Consider the following 21,151-nt stretch of genomic DNA (forward strand, 5'->3'; position numbering starts at 1 on the left):
ATGATCACAAGAAAAAGTCTCCGATTGTTCATGGTTCTTATGAAAAAGCAAAAGTAAGATACAGTGCTGAAAAAAGTACACATTATTTGTGGTGTGATTCAGCTGACCCTTGATTTGGTAGATTCTGCATGACTTGAAATCTCTAAGTCAAGTGCATATATTGCAAAATACGTGCAGTACTCAACAAGTAATGCAGGAGTTAATGCATAGGGATGGCTCAGGAATTCCTTTTTACATATGGGACACTGCTTCGTACCAAAGCAAAGAATTGGATACTGGTTTCCCAAATCCCAGTCTACTGCTCCAGTGACCTATGACTCTGATCAGTCTGACCTTAGACTGTGTGAATGTATGAATGTTCTGTCTTCATTTTTAATAATAAATGAACTTACAGGAAACAATGTGTTAAAGTATTTCTAAAATAAAATAGCTATATTAGACTTAACAGGGTGCTTAATCTAGTTATCTACTACAGAAGTTATTTACTGCAAAGTAAGTAACCTCTTTTTATGATTTTTTTTTCCGTATGTACAAAGACAGTTAAATGATTTTTTTTTTTAAAGAATAAAGGCAGCATTAACCAGTGTGAGGTATTCATTGGTTAAATGAATGACTACATTTCTGTAGTCTTCGTACCAAATCAGTTTCATGTATATGAATTGGTTATTGCGTGCCTTTTGTTTTTTAAAGATTTGTGAAAAGATACAATGATACACCATAATGTGAGCGAGACTAGCTTATTAGAAGAATACACTTTATTTCTCTTAATTATGTTGTTTGCAATTGATAAGATTTTTAGCTCACTGTGGAACCCATTGAAGTATAGATGGGAAATACTTATGAGAGCTCAGATACTGTTTCTTATGTTTTTGAATATGTTGTAAAGGAACGTACAGCAAATACAGGAAAATACATCTTCGAGATAATCAAAATGTGAAGGAGAAGAAAAAAGGAAAAAATACCGAAGAGTTAATTAGTTGGACTAAAATGTGACCTAGTATAACTTGTTATACCATATTTATTTTCTTCTGTGTTATGGCATAGAGAATACATGGTGCTGTGGTCTGGCTGGTACTTTACCATTGCTTCACATATAGCTCTTAAATAAAGATCAATTCTTATTTTACTGAATTAAGCATATGCACCCTATGTAAATTCTAATCTGAATATTACTCCAGTTTTGAAGAAATACATTTAAAAGCATCCATTAGAGATATGGGAAGGAAGATAATGCAAATATTTCATGGATTTTATCTTCTGAGTAAATTTGCATGCTTGTTTTTGACACTAATAAGAATCAGAAGTTTACTTCAAAGACCATTTTTTTGTTGTTGTTTATACATGGTTGTTACTGATGCTTTTACATTTAAAAAAGAGCTTCTATTACAAAAACCCATCGTTTGTTTGCAGGCATTTTATGGATTGAACTGTTTTGAACAAACTGATTTGTGTCAATCAGTTCTTAAAATATAGTGGAAGAAGTTTCTTTTTTCAGTGAGACTTGTAAGTTGTAATGGGAGTTCTGCACAGCCTGATGATGATAGGCACGATCTTCTGTCCAAGCAGGCATACAAATAACTCTGTTGTTATCATGCATCTTTCTGCTGGGGCTTTGTGGTGGTTGGTTCTGACTTCTTTTTTTTCCCTTATTTGGAGGACTTTGAAATAATATGAATAAAATGTTAATCATGGAAATTACATGAGATAACTTGCTATGCTCTTAAGCCTCTTCCATTAGCACACTTGGAGACAGAGGGAGATTATATTAACATATTTCCTATTATCCTTATAACAGGTGCTTAAATACTAAATCTCTGGCAGAATAACTCTATAGGTGTCTGATCCTACAAAGATAACTGTTTGACTGAGGTTGTTGCCAGTGAGATGATGTTGTTGATTAAATACAAATGTATGTTGTAACAAAAAATACTTTCTTATTGGAATTTTATAAGTAAGAAGATTGTTGTAATGCAAATAAACTGAAACTCTTGAATAGTAAGTTGTTTGGAATTAAGTTTCCTACCTCTTTGAAGACTATGAACCAAACTATTATATTGCCTTCTGATTGCATGATGTGTTTTCTGCTTTGAATTGCTATTACGGTAGCTCTGAGAGTCCCTAACTGAGAGCAGAGCTAGATATCCTTTGTGGAGCATTTGAACTTGTAACTAAGCAAGTCATTTAAAGATGCAAGATGAAATCCTGGTTGTACTGAAACAGGCTGCAGAGTTATGGTTGGTTTAATTGAAGAAAAGATTCTGCAAAAAATTCTTAGTGGAGTGCAAGTTTAATGCTTATTGTTTGTTCCACATTTTATCTTGTGAGTGAGGGTGAGGATGAAGGGTCAAATAAGAGAGTGCTAAAAGAGAAGTCTTCTCAAGTGTTTTTTAGGATATTTTATTAAGGTACGTTCCTCACTTTTTTGGTTTGTAAGAAGTGAACTGAATTCGTTGGGACTATTCATACATTATTGAATTGGGTCCTAAGAGAGCATTCTCGGAAACTTCTGACAAATGGGAAGGAATTGCAAGTAAGAACATCTCTAATTTGCGTTATTTATTCATATTTCCAAAGATATTCTGTACCCTAAACCAAAATAATTCTATGAATATTTATGCATAACAGTTGTTGGGTAAAACTTGCAATTTTTCAAAAAAGTGTAGTTTTGAAAATATGTAAGAGTTGTAGCAATTAACCTACATGCACATTTATAATTCTAGAAAATGGACAACGTATTACATTCAAAGACTGGATCTGATAGACCCAAATTGCTTAAAACATCAGTTATTGAAGATGTCCCCCTGGGACTTTGAGAAACCATTTAACAGATGAAAGTACATTTTGAAAAGTTTGACCTTACAGGCAATCATAAAATGAATCAAAACAGTTCTTTCCTCCCTGAAATGTACAGAGCCCATCTGTATCTAATCCAGTAATTATAGACTGAGTTCAATTACCTTTTCAAACTTGGAGCAGACTGGAGACTAGGCAGTGAACAAACATAGGGTTTTGTCTAGACCTCAATTGACCACAGTCTAAAACTTGAATTTATATCTAATTTTATTTTTAGCTTCATTTGATAGTTTTTAAAGGATTTATTTTGCACCTAGTTGCTAGATTATGAAAGTTTTTACTTCTTGACCTAGTGTTTACGGCTACATTTTTATCTCAGTGAAGTTAATAAAATGACACTGAGTCCTAAGAGTTTACTGGATAAATCATTTTAAATGTAACAAAAGTGGGTTAACCATCTCTTTTGAGTCTTTAATATTGCTACAACAAAATTATGAAAGAATCTGAACAAAATAATGTAATTTATTCTCTGTGCTTGTATCCGTATATTTAATGTTCAGATTAAAAAAAAAAAAACAACTTTGTTGTTTTTTGCTCTTTTAGAAAAATGAACAAACCTACCTGACTGCAATACTGCCAGTAGTTGACACAGATTACAAACTGTGCTAAAGATATATTTTATTAATTTATTTCAGTTAGAGCAAATGGACTATCCATTCAGCCATACAGGCAGTGTTAAAGAATACATACACACCTACAAGATGAAGCACCTAGTATAGGTTATCCCTTTGACCGCCAAGTTGAAGCCCAGGCATCTTTTGATACTATCCCATAAACGAAACAAACCACATAATACACATCTTGTTGAGAATTATCCTGCGCTGTGTTCACTGTCTGACATAACATTGCCAACATCATGTTCTCATTCCTTATACGACAGTTTATGTGCAACCTTCACTTGAGAAGCATTCTTTGCAATAAAGATGTGTGTAGCTTGCAGAAACCAACCGCAGCGTGCAAGACTTGTTGTTACAATAGTACATTTCCTATCTCTTGGGTAGCAGTGGAGGGACAATGATTAAGGACAGAATAAGTGCTATATTTTTAACTTTTAATTGTGTGGTGTGCTTTTGTTGGACTGGTGTCTCTTGGCAAGTGAAGGCTATGATAATTGGTGTGTTTAGTTTAACTTACTGATTCTTAATAGTAATCAGTATTTTGTAGCAGTTGCTGTAATTAGTTAAGAATGTGGTTCATGATGACTTCCAAGTCAACACGTATTTAGGGAATAAGGCATACTGTTCCAATGAGTAGTAAATTTGATGTGACAAGCAGGAATCTTTTGATGTTTAATTGGTGTTCCTTGTAACACTTGAGAAAAAACTGATCTAATGAAATGTTGCGTAACTGTAAAGCTGAGAGGCCCAAGAGATTGCACTGATTGTTCTGAATGTATTTTGTCTCTATTTTATAAGCATGGGAAAAGTTCTCTAATACTTGTCTTCTGTTTTTCTGTAGTGTATAGTAGTTTTCTGGATGAACGGTAGTGTTCTGAAAAAGTAATATGGAAATACATAAGATTCTTTCCGTAATCATAATTTTAAAGCAAAATTTGTAATAGTGTATGATGAGGAAACATAGTAGTCTTTGGTATATAACATCAGTCTGGTCTGGGTGTTGGTTTTTTTTTTTCCCTTTCAAAAAAGAAGGACTGTCATGCCCTCAGAAGTCAGGAAATCCAGTCTTCAATTTCAGTTCTTCATCAAAATCCTATTTACAAAAGCACTGAGAACTTGTTGTTTCCTCCCTGCCTTAACTCCACATCAGGTGCTAAGACGACCTTTCAGCTGTTGCTAATGGCGAATGCCATAACCTGTTGTACAATCATATTTCTGTTAGCAGGTTCATCATAGAAGATAGGACCATATGCTGTTTAAGAACAGTGAGCTCTTCCAATAAGTCCCATAGCACTTTTCTTCCTCTCTTTACCATAATGGCCATAAGAAATAAACAATTCACCTGGGAATTCTGCTAAAGTTTATACTGCCATTCAGTGTATCACCAGGCTTTGTAATTGGAAGTAAGGATGGTTGATACAAATTTCTGGATTTTTTAATTTATGTAATAAATGTAATAAAATTGTGTTACATTCTAACTTCATAGGAGTTAGAAAAAGGCTACTACGTCCAGGATGCTGAATCTGTTACTTCTGCTCCATTTCATTTTATAGGGCTTCAGTGTTGCACAGCACTTCAGAAACTAAAGCGTTTTAGACCAACAGCTGAAATGAGTATGTTCTGAGAGTAAACTAAGGCAGTGCCTTTAGTCTGTAGGTTACCTGAAATGAGAAGTCTAGATTTTGCACTGTGTTGTCTGATCTAGGTAGTTTTAATTCTAAGATCTAGCGACCCTCTTTTCACCCCAAATGCTAAGGCTACTAACAGTAAATGTTGAGAGTAATGCCTGCCACAATAGACAAAAATTGTGTTACAGTAAAAATGGAAAAATGACTGTTTCATAGTCTCTCAAGATTTTTCATGTCCTTATCAACTCTGTTTGTCCCAAGTGAGGGTTGGTTGGTACGGTTCCACCTCTTTGCTCATTAGCAAAAGGAGTTTGTTTTGTGACTGTTGCAAGAAAATACCCAATTTCGATTAGGAAGTCGCATTCAACTAACATTGCCTAATAGATTTTCCGCCATGTGCATTGCGTACACTACATGTTTGTAATGTGAGAGAAAAACAGTCAATACTATTATTTTTTTAAAAAACAACTGGTTTTTCACTTTAATGGAACGGGAAATTGTAAAAGTGAAAGTATTTGTCCTTTGCTTCAGTGGATATTTTTGTGTTGACTATTTTCAAACCAGATTACTTGTCAGCTCTTACAATTGCATGTACATTCTGTGCCTCGGAGCACACACTCCGAACTGGCTGGAGAGCACGTGTCTTTTTAACTGCGTCTGTTCAAGTAAATGCATTTAATTTTCCTTGTAGGATCATTTTTAAATCTAAAGGGAGTATTAACTATATTACAGTCTCTTGACTTTGGCAAAAAACAGTGGCTCTTCAGGAGTCACCCCATTTTCTCCTGTTTCATTTAAAAGAAGGAGTAGCTTTCTCTTGTCCTCATCCGTTACTTCCAACTCTTATTTTTTTGATGTGTGCTTTTATTTCTAGCTCTGTGTGTCGTATTTCATCACAGCTCTCTGTTGGAATCTGTCTCTCACAATTTTAGTGTCACTGATTTCTTACTGTTGATATTTTCTTCTTCGTTTGCACTCCATTTGATTCCTTTGTTACTGTATTTGTTTCCTGATTTTCTACCAGCACATATTACAGACTTAATAGTTGCTTGTTTATTTAAATGGTAAGAAAATTTTAGCTGCAGGAAGGGTAAGTGGGTTGCCCACAAATATCTAGTCAGTTGTTTTACTTTCTTTCTGCAGAAGAAGGCAGGCTTATTCTCTTTGTTGCTGTCTAATTTGTCTTATAAGACAAAGAAATTAAAAGGAAAAGGGCAGTCCATGTCAAGCTCTAATCCATTCAATTTATTTTTCCTTTGTAATTTTTTCCCTCTCCTGTCCAACTCTTGCTTTTGGGGCTTTTTCCTTTTCTTGACTCCATCTATATCATTAATTAGTATTAATAATGGCTACTAATTAAGCAATAAAAAGATGCATGCAGTCATTAAAGCTATGTTTTTCTTATTTTCTGAAGTGCAGATTCCTCAAATTAGTTTAAATAAAAGAAAAATTGTGTTGTTACCTAAACTTCATAAAGAGTAGCAGTTCAGCTAATTTGATACAGTGCAACTAAATGTAACTTTGTTCAGTTATATTAGTAAAACTTTCTATTTAGATAAAGCTGTTTTGTTTTCCTTCTCTGTTTTTCTATCATTAGTCATTTTTGTCTGTCTCTTCCATGCTTATTGATGCTGTAGTTATGTCAGACAGACACTTGAGTTGCTTATTGCAGGTTCGAATCATTATGAAGGGGACTGAAGAACATTCAGGACAAAAAAAGAAAAAAAACTTTCAAACTGGTTTAGATATCATGGCTTTCAGTATCTGCACTGCTGCTACACAGTTACACATCTGTACAGTGCATTCGACATTATGCTTTTCCATTGGTACAATGTTAGAGCTGCAGGAATTTGAAATTTTGTGTTTCTGTAGGGCAAAAATGATAATTTTGAGATGCTCTGGTTCTAATGCTGATGTGCTGAGGAGTAAAACACGCTATTAAAAACATGAGGTCATGTTAACCCTCTCTTTGCTAGCATATATGTAGCATACAGTGTTTTGTTTAGGCTATTTTGAACACTTTCAAGGACAATATTTTACATCCTAATAGATTTAATTATTGGGTTTGGGGGGTTGTTTCTTCCCTCTATTAAGTGGGTTTTTTGTTTTATTACCCTAAATAAGGGCCTCATTCTTCCCAAGTACATGCTAGCTCTTGTGTCTCTGGTGTCTGTCTCACATTTGCACTGAAAATACAGTTACTGTTTTAGCCAGGATGTATCTTAGGATGTTTTGGGGTTTTTCATTCTTTACCTCAGACCATGCCCGTCTGCTGCCGTTTTTAATCTATCTTCCATCTTCAATTCTTGCCTTCCTTCACTTTTCAGTGTTGCTTTTTTTTTTTTTTTAACCTCTATGCCACAGTGAGCTTTACTAACTCCTGTTCCATCTACTCACACAGTCAGATATCTGCTTGACATTTACCACGTAATCTTGACCAGTCTCCTCATGGTAAATTCTCTTCCCAATATTAAGCTTTTCATGTTTTAATTCTGATTCCTAGCCTTAAAGTTTTCATCTTAAAGTTGCTGGTGAGATAACTTCCCAGTTGAGAGGTACCTCATGTTTACCTTTCTCTCTTCCTAAGTACATCATGCCTGTGCATGGGCAGAATACTGAAATACTGATGAAAAATATTTCAGTAATACTGACTCATCTGTAGTGCAGAGCAGAACTGTGGAACAGTGGTATGACATCTGTAAATCAGGTGTTTGTAACCCAAATAAAAACTGGAAAACATAGTATCACATCTGTCCTTGACATGAGAGACTGTTCACAGAATTCGTATGAGAGCTGTAAAACTTTGGTGTGGCAAATTGCAGTAGCATTTTACTCTAACCTTGAGTGAAAATTGTATACAAACCAGTACCCATCTTACAGTAGATACTCCTAGTTCTACATATTCATATCTGCTGAAACACAAGTATTTTCTATCCAGTTGTTTTGTTATTTCCCCCCGCAATGCAGTAGCTACTGCAGCCAAACCTGGGCAATCTAGTTGTTATGGCAAAAGACACAGAGGTAACATTGATTTCTTCGCTGTGTACAGGTTGGTGAGACAATGAAACTGCTTGATGGACACTGAATCTTAACACAAAGCTTCTCTAACTCTTATGGCTTCAACTATAAGCACAATCCCTTTCCTCTGACTGGAAGTTAACATGCTGTTATCTCGGTGTACTTAGGTGCTGGATAACTGAAATGTGCTCTCACTGCAAAGTGCTTGTGAACATAAATCTGTCAATAAATATAAGATGTGTCAGTGTGTGTTTCACCATCTTGCTTCCTAAGATTGTCTCACAGCTGGCTGGGGACTCAGTTGTATTTATAGTCACTTAGTAATTTCAGAATGGAGGCTGGGTTTCTTTCCTGAGCAACCATGAAGATAACTCTGTAGTTTACAGCTCTTTCTTCTTGGAGGCCCTTTGGAGTTGACTACTGGCTGAAACCCCAGAGACTACGTGGCAGTATATGGTGATGGTATGTCTCAGTGCAGATGCTGTTTCCTTTTATTTATTTCAGCCAACCTTTTTCTTTCCTCTTCTTGTGTGTCGGTGCTAAGTTTTTGCCTTAGTTTTTTTGGCTTGTTTCTGTGTTCTCTCCCTACTTGCACATTGTGTATTTTCTGTGGATGCATACCATCAAAAAGCTACCCACTACGTTAAGTTGTGGGTTCCTATGAGTTTGAGGCTTTGTAGAGATAGACATAATGCTTTCAGAACTGAGTAATACATTGCAGGGAGAGGTACAGTGAACAGGTGCGTTAGCTAGGAGACAGGAATGGACTTGTATTTTCAGGTGTCTTGTATGACTTGCGAAGTTCACTTAATTGAGTCTCCTCTTTCCCCTTTGTATTACAATCCAAGCGTTTATATGTCCATGTGAGCCTTGAGTTTGGCTGAGTCTCCTAGAGAATTCTCCATTATGGACTGGGGTAAGAGAAGGATACCAGAAGCTTGTATCTCCCATGTTAGCATTGGTTAGGATGATGCATATTCATGTGTCTTATTACACAGTTGCTTAGCTCACCCCAATCACATCCAGGTTTCTTTTCTGCTGACTGATAAATAGTGACATTGCAAGAGCAAGCATCAATTTGGGCCATTTTGACATATTTTTGCAGTTGCTGCTAAGGAGCATTGCTAGATATGGCGGTTTTCATAAATCTCTCTGAGGTGCTGGTAAGAGGAACATATAGTTTGTTCAATGTCATCAGGCAGTGTCATCGGGCTTTGGATGCAGCTGGAAGAAATAGAAGTTTTTCCTGGGAGGGTGCATGTGTGTGAAGGAGGGAGTGGGGGGAGGATAACGGGAGCACACGATTCACCTTTCTGCAAGACAGGAGAAGGTTACTTTGCCGGGAAAAGTTGCCTACATTCTCTGTTTGAGAGAGATGACTTTGGAGGGAACTCATGTTAAAATGTTGTCAGTGTGCCATTGTGTTACCTCTGTTTTCTTGACAGTAAAAGTCAAAGCTGTTGTGAGTAACCGATTTCTGCTGGCTGTGAATGAAGAGCCAGGTTCAGGTTTTGCTCAAATGAGGTTTTACAGGGGGATCTACAGACAAAAGTGTTTGGAGTAAACCAGTAACACTGCAGATAGTAGCCTCGTTGGATTGATAGGGGCATCCTAGAACTGTTCATACATTGGGGTAGAGAATGTCGTTATTTTATGTATTGACAACAAAAACCGACTCTTTGAGATCAGTGCTTTTGTAACGGTTGCCCTTTTACATTCAGCTGTTCACTTCCTTCTTTAAAAGACCCTCAGTCAAAGAGGTAAGGGCAGTGCCATTCTGGAAACTCATCTCTTTTCTCACTGCCTGTGATAAAAGTTGGAATAAAGTTTTAAATTATGGGAAACACTGTGGTTTTCAGCTGCAAGTATCCTAACAGCTTGCTGGTTTTCAAATCGCAAAGCTTGACAGTGAGTCACCCCATGTAGAGGGGCTTCCTAAGGACTTCAGAGTTGTTACTGTGGCTTATGACCTATTACTGTCTTTTTAGAAACTTCCGGCTTTTAAGCAGCTTAATTTTCTTTCTTTCTCTTCTTCAGTTATATATCTGTCATTGTATAATAGGTAGAATAATTGGGTTTAGAGTTTAGCTTTCTAGTTGTAAATAAGGCTGGATATCTTTTTTGTTTTTTCTGACATGGTCTGATAATTTCCTGTTGATATGATTGAGGGAGGCTTAGGAGAAGGCCTTATATGCAGGTAATGTAACAGCTAGAAGTGCCACATAATAGTTTATCATAATCCATACAGGGATTAGAGGAATGATCTGTTAGGTTGTATTTCTTTTGATAGAGATTCCTTCTACTGGATACTTGTGTATCTTTCACAACTTCTGTTAGATTTATGTGGCTGTTACAAGTGTTCCCAGAGGAAACTATTTCAATCTATTGTGCTGTGAAAAATTTTCTAGGTTTTGGGCTATAATTTCTTGTTTTGATGTTGCATTGTGAAGCATGTCCATGTTTCCTCATGTGAACTTCAAGTTCTTTTCCTTGCTTTTTTGAAAACACGGCAAATGCTGATGCTCTTTTAGCTCTTACTTAACTGAGCTCTAAATATTTACTTATTTTAACCTTGAAGTTCTTTATGCATTATCATTGTTTTTGAGGGTCTGCATGCTGGAATGTTTCATGCAACCTTGTAAATATTCTTAGTCTATAGGAAACACTGGTTTTTCTGAACATAATGTCATTTTTTTAGCTATGCTGACATACGAAAATGTTTCCCACTTTGTGCATTTCTTCTCTGCTATTCCCAAACTTTTTATATGAAAAACTCATATGGCCTCACAATGTCATAGCAGTTTCTTGTGATTGCTCTTATCATTAAATGTTTCTAACATTTAACTTCAGCTTCTTTAATCTGAAAAGTCTTTACCTTTTTTCTTACTGATTGACATATATCTTGAGGTAAATTAAAATACTCGGAAATCTGAATGCTTTGTTCAAATTGGTTAAGTGACTATGATTAAGTTGTAAGAAGTAGCCCATCAAGTAAAATCTTACGACTGCATACAAAGCTGTCTGTTGAATTAAAAAAACAGAAACCCAACTTTCATTTGCAATAGCAGTGTTCTGATTTTCATTAAATAAATTATGTTTTACTCTATTTTGTTTAAACTCAAGATTAATTTCTATGGTTACGGGGATATAAATCTCTAGATTGCTTTTAAAAGGGATTGTTTATTCAGAACAGGGCTGACAGTTTCTCCTTAAGAGAAGCTATTACTTAATTTTATTTTTCTAAGTTTAAATGCTCAAAAAATATTTGTAATGATACCCCAAAGGCATCATAAAAATGTAAAAATAATTATACTCTAAAATTACCAAAATTACAGGAAACGGACATTTAAAAAATCTTACTGAGATTCATGGCTGAGAAAAAGCGAGAAAGGAAAAGTGCCTTACTTCACAACTTAAATTCTTGTCAGGAGTTTCTGCTTTCAGTGATTAAAAATATACTTTTGAATTGTCAGCATTACTCAGATGCGAAAGAATAGCGTTGATTTCCCTTTTAATTACAGCTAAAGCTTACGGCTCCCAAATTCTGCAAGCACTTTCTCGGAAGAAATTTCTACGTGACTATCTACTGGAATTTTTTCAAGTAGAAATTATTCCCTCCCATGGTTGGGGGGGACCATTTCTTTCATAGGCCAAACCTGTTGGCAAATACCCTGAGGCAGATCAAAACCAGTATGAATAGCATTTTGTGGTGGAAAAAATATAGGGGTCCAGAGACACTTTTTCATGCTACATCATACATTACCTTGGGAAGCTAATGGTTATTTGGTAGTTAACAGAAATATGACAGAGCGATGTACTGTAAAGGAAGGCATTTTTCTCAGGCATTATGGCCGGACTTCGGTCATGTCAGAAGATTCTTGAGCGGGGACAAAGTAAGGTGCCTTCATTCTCAGTGATGCTTTTAGGCCAGCTTGTGCTCTGATAAAATTTCTAGCCCTTGCTGTAGAGTTGAGAACCTGTCATGGTTTGCCTTAATTACCATTTTATAAGACATTTCTATTTCTTAGTGAGGGGTAGGGTGGAGGGAACGGGATAATATTAGCAGACTGGATTTCAGGCTAACTCTATTAGTATCCCTGTCCAGTCCAAGTGTTATTAAAAGGATTATCTTTTTTTTTTTTTGTCTACTGCTGTTTTCCTCACCTCAGTTTAGCCAAGATTTTTGCTGTTATAAGGACTAGTGGAGAAGAGTTATTTTCCCCAGGGATGGAGGAGGGATTTTTTTTTTTTGTTGTTTGGTTCTGCTTCCTAGGTGCTATAACAGAGGAATAGTAGCTTGCTCAGAAAACGCAGCAAAGCAGTCCATTGGAAGTGGGGTGGCACGGAAGAGATCTGCGTGCCTGATTGAGAAATTTTGTCTAGATTTACCAAAGATGTGAATAGCCTCTATCAGTGCGTCACTGCGCATCAGCCACATAAGGACTTACAGTGACCAGGTGGCCCAGTGAGTTCCCAAGATTTAGGGCAGATGATCCAGGTCTTGGGGTTTCCTCTTACGTGGCGGGGGGGGGGAAGGGCCCTTGGTCTTAATTTTTCTGCTGATACCATAAAGCACTTGGATGAAAATCTTAATGTGTACAGAATTAGATTCTTGCCAGTACACTTATTTATTTGCTTTTGTGCCTGATCTATATGTGTTCTTTAGATAAGGAATGATAAACTTCTCGTTTCTGACTGGGCGTTTTCTTGGTCCAGTCCAGTGTTTTAATGGGGGAGAAACTTATTACTTGGCATAAATGCTAGAGCAACCACTAAAGTAATGTTTCATCTGCATAATACAAATGAAGGTGTTGAAACATGATGAAAGGATTTTTGCACTAAGAACACTATTGTAGCGATGATGAAAATCCAGAAGAATACTTGAACACTGAAACAGAACTGTGCTTGGTCCCTCTGAATCGTATTTGACAGAGTGGTAAGATTTTGAGACAGAGTAAGTGCTGTGTCAGTTTGTGCTGCATCAGTGTATAGGTGTATTAGTGTAAATACACTGAAAATGTAGAACTCAGAATGAAAAGGGCCTGGCAGAGGAGCGTGGGACTGCGGCATGCGTGAGGGAGGCTCCGGTCTGGCTGCGGCTTCAGCAGAGAGCGCGACGGCACAGCTGATGCCACAGGCTTAACTGCTCTGCTGCCCTGTGATGGCTTCTGCTGAAGCAGATTCAATTTAGTCCCAAAGTGAAGCACATGTACATGTAACTCTCTCTGAATTGCACTGCAAAAACTTGGATTCTTGAATTCCATAATGATGATCTGACAGAGTAGCCTTTTATTACTGTATGTCTGTTAAATGAGACTGGAAATCTTTTTATATTGTAAAACATCTTTGAGTCAAGAAAACAGCGCTAAATGAGCTCAGGCTGTGAGAACAAGGGACAAGAAAAATATCTCTTACAGAAAGACATAAGCAAAGTTGAATGCAGTTACTGAAAGGTTGTAAATGGAGCGTTTTGAACAGCAATGGTGAAGGCCAATTATTGCAAATATGTATTTTGACCAATTTACTTTTATGTCTCAACCAAAACATTCCCCACAATTGTTGTGGGGTTTATATTTTAGTCAATGAGGGTTTGGATGATTGTGTAAAAATATAAATGTTAAAGCAAGTTATGATTAGAGTTGGACAATAAACAAGAAAAAGGGAAATAGTAAGTTTTATTAAAATCAGATGTTGCTTTTTTTTAATTGAAAGTATTTGTTGCCACAGAGAATAAATGAAGACTAGTTACTAAAAACATTTAGCATGACATTACATTTTAGAAAGTCTACTGTTAATTTTTTTCTGGAGGTCACCTCATGTTCCTGTTGATCCTCTACAGTCCATTTTCAGAATATTTAGATGTGCTTCTGTACATGCGGGTATCAAACCGTGTGTTCCCACAAGGCCTAAGAAAACGGTGACAAAATTAACAGAGACCTCTTTATCTTAAATTCTACATGTATTGCAGTTTTCTGGTTCAGAATCAAAATTCAGTGTTTATAAGTAATTATCCTATAAAATAAGATATTTCTTTTTCTGTATTTATAAATGCCTGAAATAAAAAGATTAAAATGGTTTTAAGAATATACAATCTACTTTAGGATAACTTCAATCTTAAAAAAATTCAATGGCTTCAAAATAATTTTTCTATACAGTTGGAGTTTGCTGTAGGTACCATACGCATTCTTAAAACATGCAGCAACCCCACCCCCAAATAACACCCCAGTAAAACCTAAATCCAGTGATAATACTGGGTACTTTCAGTCTTTATTGTGGTCAATGGGGAACTGGAGCTTTTGAGCTCTTAGGTCTTCATTTTGCTTTACTCTTACTAGAAGAGTCTTGAACAAAAAATGGTTTGCCACTGTGTCACAGAATTCCAAAAATAATCTCTTCATCATGCACTTGACCAAATCTCATACGAACTCTGGATTATTTTTAAGGAAAGCATGGTAAAATGAAATGTGAGGCTTCTAGGCTGATAGTGAGTTATTTACTACCAAATTTTCCACTTTGTATAATAAATGGTGAATAAAAAAAATCAAAATAACCAAGTGCAGATCTAAAGTGCGCTTTAGAGGCTAAGTATTTCAAATGTGAACTGACAGTAGCAAAAATCAATGAGAGACAATTTTTGAACCATAGGCAGTATTTATAAATATATACTAAGTAAAGCAGGAATTGAAAAACAAAAAATATTTCCTTTAAAAGCAAGCTTTTTTTTTCTTTACTGTGCAAGACAGTACTTTTTGACTCTTTCCTTTTTGCCAGTTTGATATTAAGCAAAAGGAAGCATTTTCTGCTCCAGACCAGGCGTTAGGAAATTGGCTTTGCTTCTTATTGCAGTTTAGAGGTTTCTTAATCTGTTCGTTAATGATCATCGAATACTGCCTGTGGTATTCTGCAAACAGGTTTTATCTTCCAATATCCCACAATGGCTAATGCAAATTTTTGCAGTGATTCCTTAAAATTTTACTTTGGTTTTACAAAAAAATATTGTGTTATTTTAAATTAGAAAAATACTGATAATATTACACGTTTTATTTTCTAAATATTTTTAAAGTTTTGTACCATCTTTACCTTGAAGAGTCAAAATGCCTCAGTCTTCATTTTCATGGCTTTTAATTCAATTAATTCAATTTTGAATGTTCTTACGCCACGTACCATACATCTTATTAATACAACACCCCCATTCTTGGTTATGTTTAATTCCTTTGCTCCGAATGCAAGACTACTAATAAAATGCAGTTAAAATGTTGCCCTGTCCGTTGCTGCTGCTGTAACATATATGCTGATGTAAAGCAGAAGCTGAACAAAGTCACAATTTTCCCGAGATTAGAGGTAGCCAGGCTGGCTGTCTCCTCGCCTCCTGCTACCCGCTTCCAGCATCAGGCCACCCCCATGCCACAGTTTAGATATTATTTGCTCTTCTGGGTTTCAGATTACGAGAGCAATTGATCTGTGTGACCTATTTCAGAAACTTTCACGTTTGCTGGGGAAACCTAAACCAAATGTATCCCCTCAAGAGACAAATCAGCTGAAAACTTGCCAGTTGATGTTTGGAGGCAGCCAGTGCTGCTCTGTCATGAATGCTGGTAGGACAGCACCACCTCATGGCTTACTAATAAGTCACCATCCAAACCCCTTTAAATAACAGTTTTCACACTACTGAATTCAGAGCTGAAGCTTCAGCTCTGAATTTAATCTTTGGTTTAATTTAATTGGTTTAGTCTTTGTCACATGCCACTGTATCAGGGAATTACATCATTTTGAAGGTTCCAGTTTCTCAAATATAGAATCCTGGTAATAGTATTTTAAAAACAAAATCTTGTCTGTTCTTAGGCAACATCCTGCAGGAGCCTGTGTGAATTCAATGGGCTGACAGTGCTTAAAATATAACCTAGAAGGAAGCTGTGTGGGACCTGGCCTTTCATGTATTGTATTTTTAAAATAATCCGAGGTAGTTTGTAGTGGGAAACTTCTCCATAGGAGTCATGTCTACATCAAAACTTTTCTAACTAGTCTTTCCCAACTGTAATAGTTTAGGTAAGAGCCCAAGCTCTTAATTTTTTAAAATTTTTTTAATATAAATTGGATTTCTTTTTATAGTATCTATTCTGTTTGTGTTTTATTCCAGATTTCTGAAAATGCTTGCCTTCATTACATGCACTAACTGTGGAAAATTTCTTCTTTTTTTTTTTTTTCCTTAATATGGTTTAGACACTGGAAAAAAATTTTTTTGTAATAAGAACAAGTTTGTTGTTACACCAATTACTGTATCTCCTCCTAGTACTGAGACTGTACTTTTTTTGGTCGGAAACATGCAGTCCCTGTACATCACCTAATGTCTTATTGAAATTCTTAATTTTTTCTGAAATAGGCAGTGGGTATGTTTAGGTTGACTGTATGTATGGAATCGAAAACCTGATAGGTGTCTAGATATTATAACAATCTTAACAATCTTAAATTTGCTGTTCTTTGCAGAGGGGATTGTACAATGTAGGCACCTTCTCATGAATCTGTAGATGGGATCTATTTAGGTAAGACATTTGAAGATCAGGCTTTTTGGATGTATTGAAAAATTTAAAAGTTTTACTTTTTTTTTTTAATTTTTATGGTTAATAAGACACTTCCATCAGCAGTGCTTGTCGGTGCTGCTGAATCAAGAGTAAATGCCGTGTCTCTTAAGACTTTTGCAAGAGCCTTTCTATTATGTTTTGCTTTTAAGTATTTTTAAAGTTTTCTTTAGCAAAGTACATCTTTTAAAAATTCAGAATGGCAGTATAGTGTGAAGTGTAACAGTCAATTTTATATGGTAGTAAATAGTTGCTTATTATTCTGCTGGAAGAGTAAACTTGATAAAATGCTATGTTTGTTCAATGAAAATGACTATTCAACGCTGTCGAATTCTCCCTACAATATGTCACGGGAACTTACTCCAATCATTTTAATCGTAAACAATGCTGCTGCTTCTTGCATTGGGTTAAACGTATGCAAATTGGAACCTACTGTTTCATGAGTGATCAATTCTTTGTTGGGAGCGGAAAGAAATGTTGTATGTATTGCTAAGATACTGAGGGAAGCAGAGTCAGCGTCTGTGTTCTAAAGTATATGCAGCTGTTGAAGATGCTGCTTTGGAGGGAATGTTTTCCTGTTTCTCCTCTTATTTTAAAATATAGCCTGCTCTAAAATCATAAGAAAAGTGTCTAAATAGAAGAACATGTACCATTTCTAGTGAAGGCCCCAAATATAAATAGAGCTGTGCATGCCACCTGTGGTAGCAGATGGCAGCCATTCACAGCTTCCTTTTGTGCTGGACCTGCATTATATGCAATATTTGCTTTTATGTTTTAATAAGAGATGTTTAAAAAAGTCTAGAGTGGCAACAAAACACAGATATGTGCGTTAAAGAGGTAGTTTACAATGAAGATAAACTTTTTGAAGTGCAAACTGGAACCTGAAGTAACTTTAAAAAAGTTACATTACAGGCTTTAATGTGACTTTATAGAGTGTTTTTTACTTGTGTGATGCTGATGCTTTTGTTGCCACCCAGTGGAAAACTGCTGCTGCTTCACTGTAGAGACTCAATTGTTTTATCATGACCAGAACTACACTTGGGAGTTTTTAAATAACACTTGGAGTCACCAGCTTTGGTACTTGAGCTTAGGAGCTTATCATTTTAAGTTTCTTAAGTTGCAACTAAATATACCTCCTTTCATGGCAGATGCGTCTTTTAGGAAGTTCCCTACTGGTGCTGTAGTTCCTACAGCTTCTGCTCTCCCTTGTGCTGATACAGGTATTTGTGGAGCTGAAATGAAAGAAACTGATTCTTTATATTTGGTCTTAAGCATTATTAACCCCCACTTCCAGAAGAGTGATTTGAAAAAAGTTGTTTCAGTGTTTTGGTGTGTGGTATTGACCCTCAAGGGAGTGCCAGTGGGAATGGGAAGAGAAGAGGGAGGGCCTGGAGTTTCGTAAGCAGTCTTCCTTGTCAGAAAGAACGTAACCCTCCGTATTCTGGTAGTGAATAGAAGCTCAAGAACATGCTGTTAGTATAATGGTATAACTGATGTTGGCAATAGTGGGAGGAAGGGTATTTTTTTTTCCCATGATTCTCATAAAAATGTCAGTTATATCTGGAAACCCCATAATATAAGTTTAGTCTTAATGTAGTGCAAGAGTGCTGCAACTATGAAGGGGGCATTTCTCTAAGCCCTCCTTATCCTATCAGGGAAAAAACAAAATAATTTCATTATTTCAAGGTTGAAGGAGAGGCTTATTTTTCTGCTCCAGGCTTTCAGAGAAGAAGAAAGCTAATTTCCAGAGGCAGAGAATGGGAACCATGACAAGAGGCCAATACTCAGATGTGTTTGTGCTTCATCTTCGAATTGCTTTCATCTAGCCTTTTGACGGCTGTGTCAATTGGTGGTATAATTGTTTTGAAAACAGGCATATACAGCAAGTAAGAAGTTGCAGTTATGATGGATGGGTAAATGGAGTGGAAAAAATGGATATGCTGAAATGCAAGTGGGATTTAAAATTGTTCTATGTCTACTTGAAAGATTAATTAGAGAAGATACAAAAAATTAGCACAGAGGCAGTAAAAAGCAGGGGGAGAGAGAGACTGACTGGCCAAGAAAACTGTTGCAGAAGGGAAGACTTCATAGAGGTAAAGTCAGGTTTGGCAAAATTCACGAGTTAACTAATGATATTAAAAACCCCCAAAGTTAAAATATTCTTTAGCTATGTAAATAAAAAGAGAATTAGCAAAAAAGTGGATTTGTCATGCATCTGGAGTATAGATTAAGAATAGTTTAGGCATGGTCTCCAGACTAAATTAATAAGGAAAAAGCCGTGGACCAGCAGGGTAAAAGCAGGATATGTACTGGGAACCAGAGCATGTTACTAGAAATTTGTACAAAATCTCAGAACTTTAATGCAGTCAAATTGTGGTTTTTAGATAATCTCTGGGTTGAGTTCAGACACAGCGGATTTGAGAAATCCCAAGTTCTGAAGGCATCTATTTTTAATGAAAATACATTGAATTGAAGATGGTGCCATTTGATCAGAGGGAAGCAAATTTAATGCCTATAATTAAGTCAGCAGAGGGAAACTGATAATGGCATCAGCAGGGCCTGACCCAGAAGTGGTCCAGGATTCAGAAAAGACTTTAAGGGGAAAATGATAAATAGAAAGCAAGATACAATGCAGTATGATTTGCTATCTTACTAAAAATAGGATGTGCCCAACCAACCTGATGCTTTAAGAAAATCTGTTTTTCCTTCCTTAAGGTGACCTGGTATTTGATGGTAAAGTGTCTGATGAAGAGCTAATAGGAAGTCTAGAGGAGATTAGCAGAGAAAATATTAACTGAATAAGATGAATAACCAGAAGCAATGCTTCTGTGTTGAAAAAAGCGTTGGGCTGAAGAGAGGTTAATAGTGGAATTACTTTTTGCATTCCCCAAAATAAGAACAGTACTAAACAAGATGAGTTTTAAAATCAATCCCAGAGTAAGATGCATCGGTAAAATTTACTGATGAGGGAATGCTGAGAGGGAGGAGCATGACACGTTACAGCAAGTGCTGATTGACTCTGGGGTCTGGAGTTGTGGGGAGAAGAAAGAAATTCAGCAGTAGAATATGTATTTATTTAGAAACTGAAACAAAGAATAAGCTCGAAACTAATCAATGAAAATGGTGGAAGAAAAGATATTTCAAGCTGAGTTACAAAGTAACTGACACCAGTGAATGCCTTTCTAGTCATCTGCATTGGAAAAGGATGGATACAAACTGGAGGAAATGCAAAGGAAAGTTATGGGTTAGGCAACTTCAGAACTATCTTGTAAGAAGAAACTAAAAGCTTGGGGTCGTTTGTCCAGGCCTACAGAAGTTAGAGGGAGATAGGATTATTGACGGTAAACTCAAACACACATGCAGGGAAGCAGAGCTTTTAAGGGAAAGGACTGTTTTGAAGCAAGAAGTTGGTAATCCGTAAACCTGGAAATTTGAAGGTTCTTATTCATAATAAGAGCAATAGGTTTCTAATAAAGCCATTCAGTTGGAATAGGGAGATATTTTATTACCTTTAGGCTGGAGCTTGATAACTTTGTAAAGAGTGTATGGTATGCCTCTGATAACCCCAGAATAATTGCAGGTTGATGACACTGGAGATATTGTCAAAATTTATATTTGTATAGTCAGGGATATTTCGTGTCTGCAGAAGATTAAGCATTGTACCAAAAAAAAAAAAAAATCTATTTTTTTGGATAAAGTTCACATTCCCTGTTATGCTAGTGAGATCTTCTTTTTTGTAAAAATTGTTTAATTTTGTTGATATGGTAATGACAAGTTGAATTCAAAACTATGCCAGTAGTACACGGTAAAGAAAAGGCAAAAGAGAAATAGCAGAAGTGCAGGATTGCAGAAGATGCTGTTAGAATTTGAGGGAAAGTAGAACAAGAAGTCTCACTTCTGATGCAAATCTTGGGAACTAAGAGCTTGATGCGAGTATGGGCATAATGGTGTCATTCTAAATTCATGAAAATAGCTTTACAAATGAAGGAGAGGCAAAGTGGGGTCAGTGCAATTCAAACACATGATGACAATTTTAGCCTAAATAGAATGCTCTTTGTGACTAGATGAATTAATTACTGTAAGACAGTGTTCTTGCTTGTCATTCTGATTCTTTCTGCTTGTTAATCACTCCTAAATTGTAGCTATTGCAGTAATATTAAGATTTATTACTTACAGAGTTTTGTTAATCTCTCTTCTAGTTTAGTGTTTGTTCACATATTAATATAAATGTTTTGAAATGTTTCTTATTTTACATTTCTACTCTTTGTCCTCTGTAGTACTTACTTTCTGCCTATTAAGTATTATTGTTCTACTGAAACACTGTATGACTGTTTTAAATGTTTTGCTTTCATAGTCGAGCTTAATTTACCTATTCGGCAAATTTCATGACATACCAAGTCTGAGCTGAGAAGGAGATTAGTATACAAAAAATAAGTTCCAGTGGCAATGAGAAGGACTG

The sequence above is a fragment of the Aptenodytes forsteri genome, unplaced genomic scaffold, assembly GCF_000699145.1.
Source record: "Aptenodytes forsteri isolate BGI_AS27 unplaced genomic scaffold, ASM69914v1 Scaffold111, whole genome shotgun sequence".
Classification (NCBI taxonomy): domain Eukaryota; kingdom Metazoa; phylum Chordata; class Aves; order Sphenisciformes; family Spheniscidae; genus Aptenodytes; species Aptenodytes forsteri.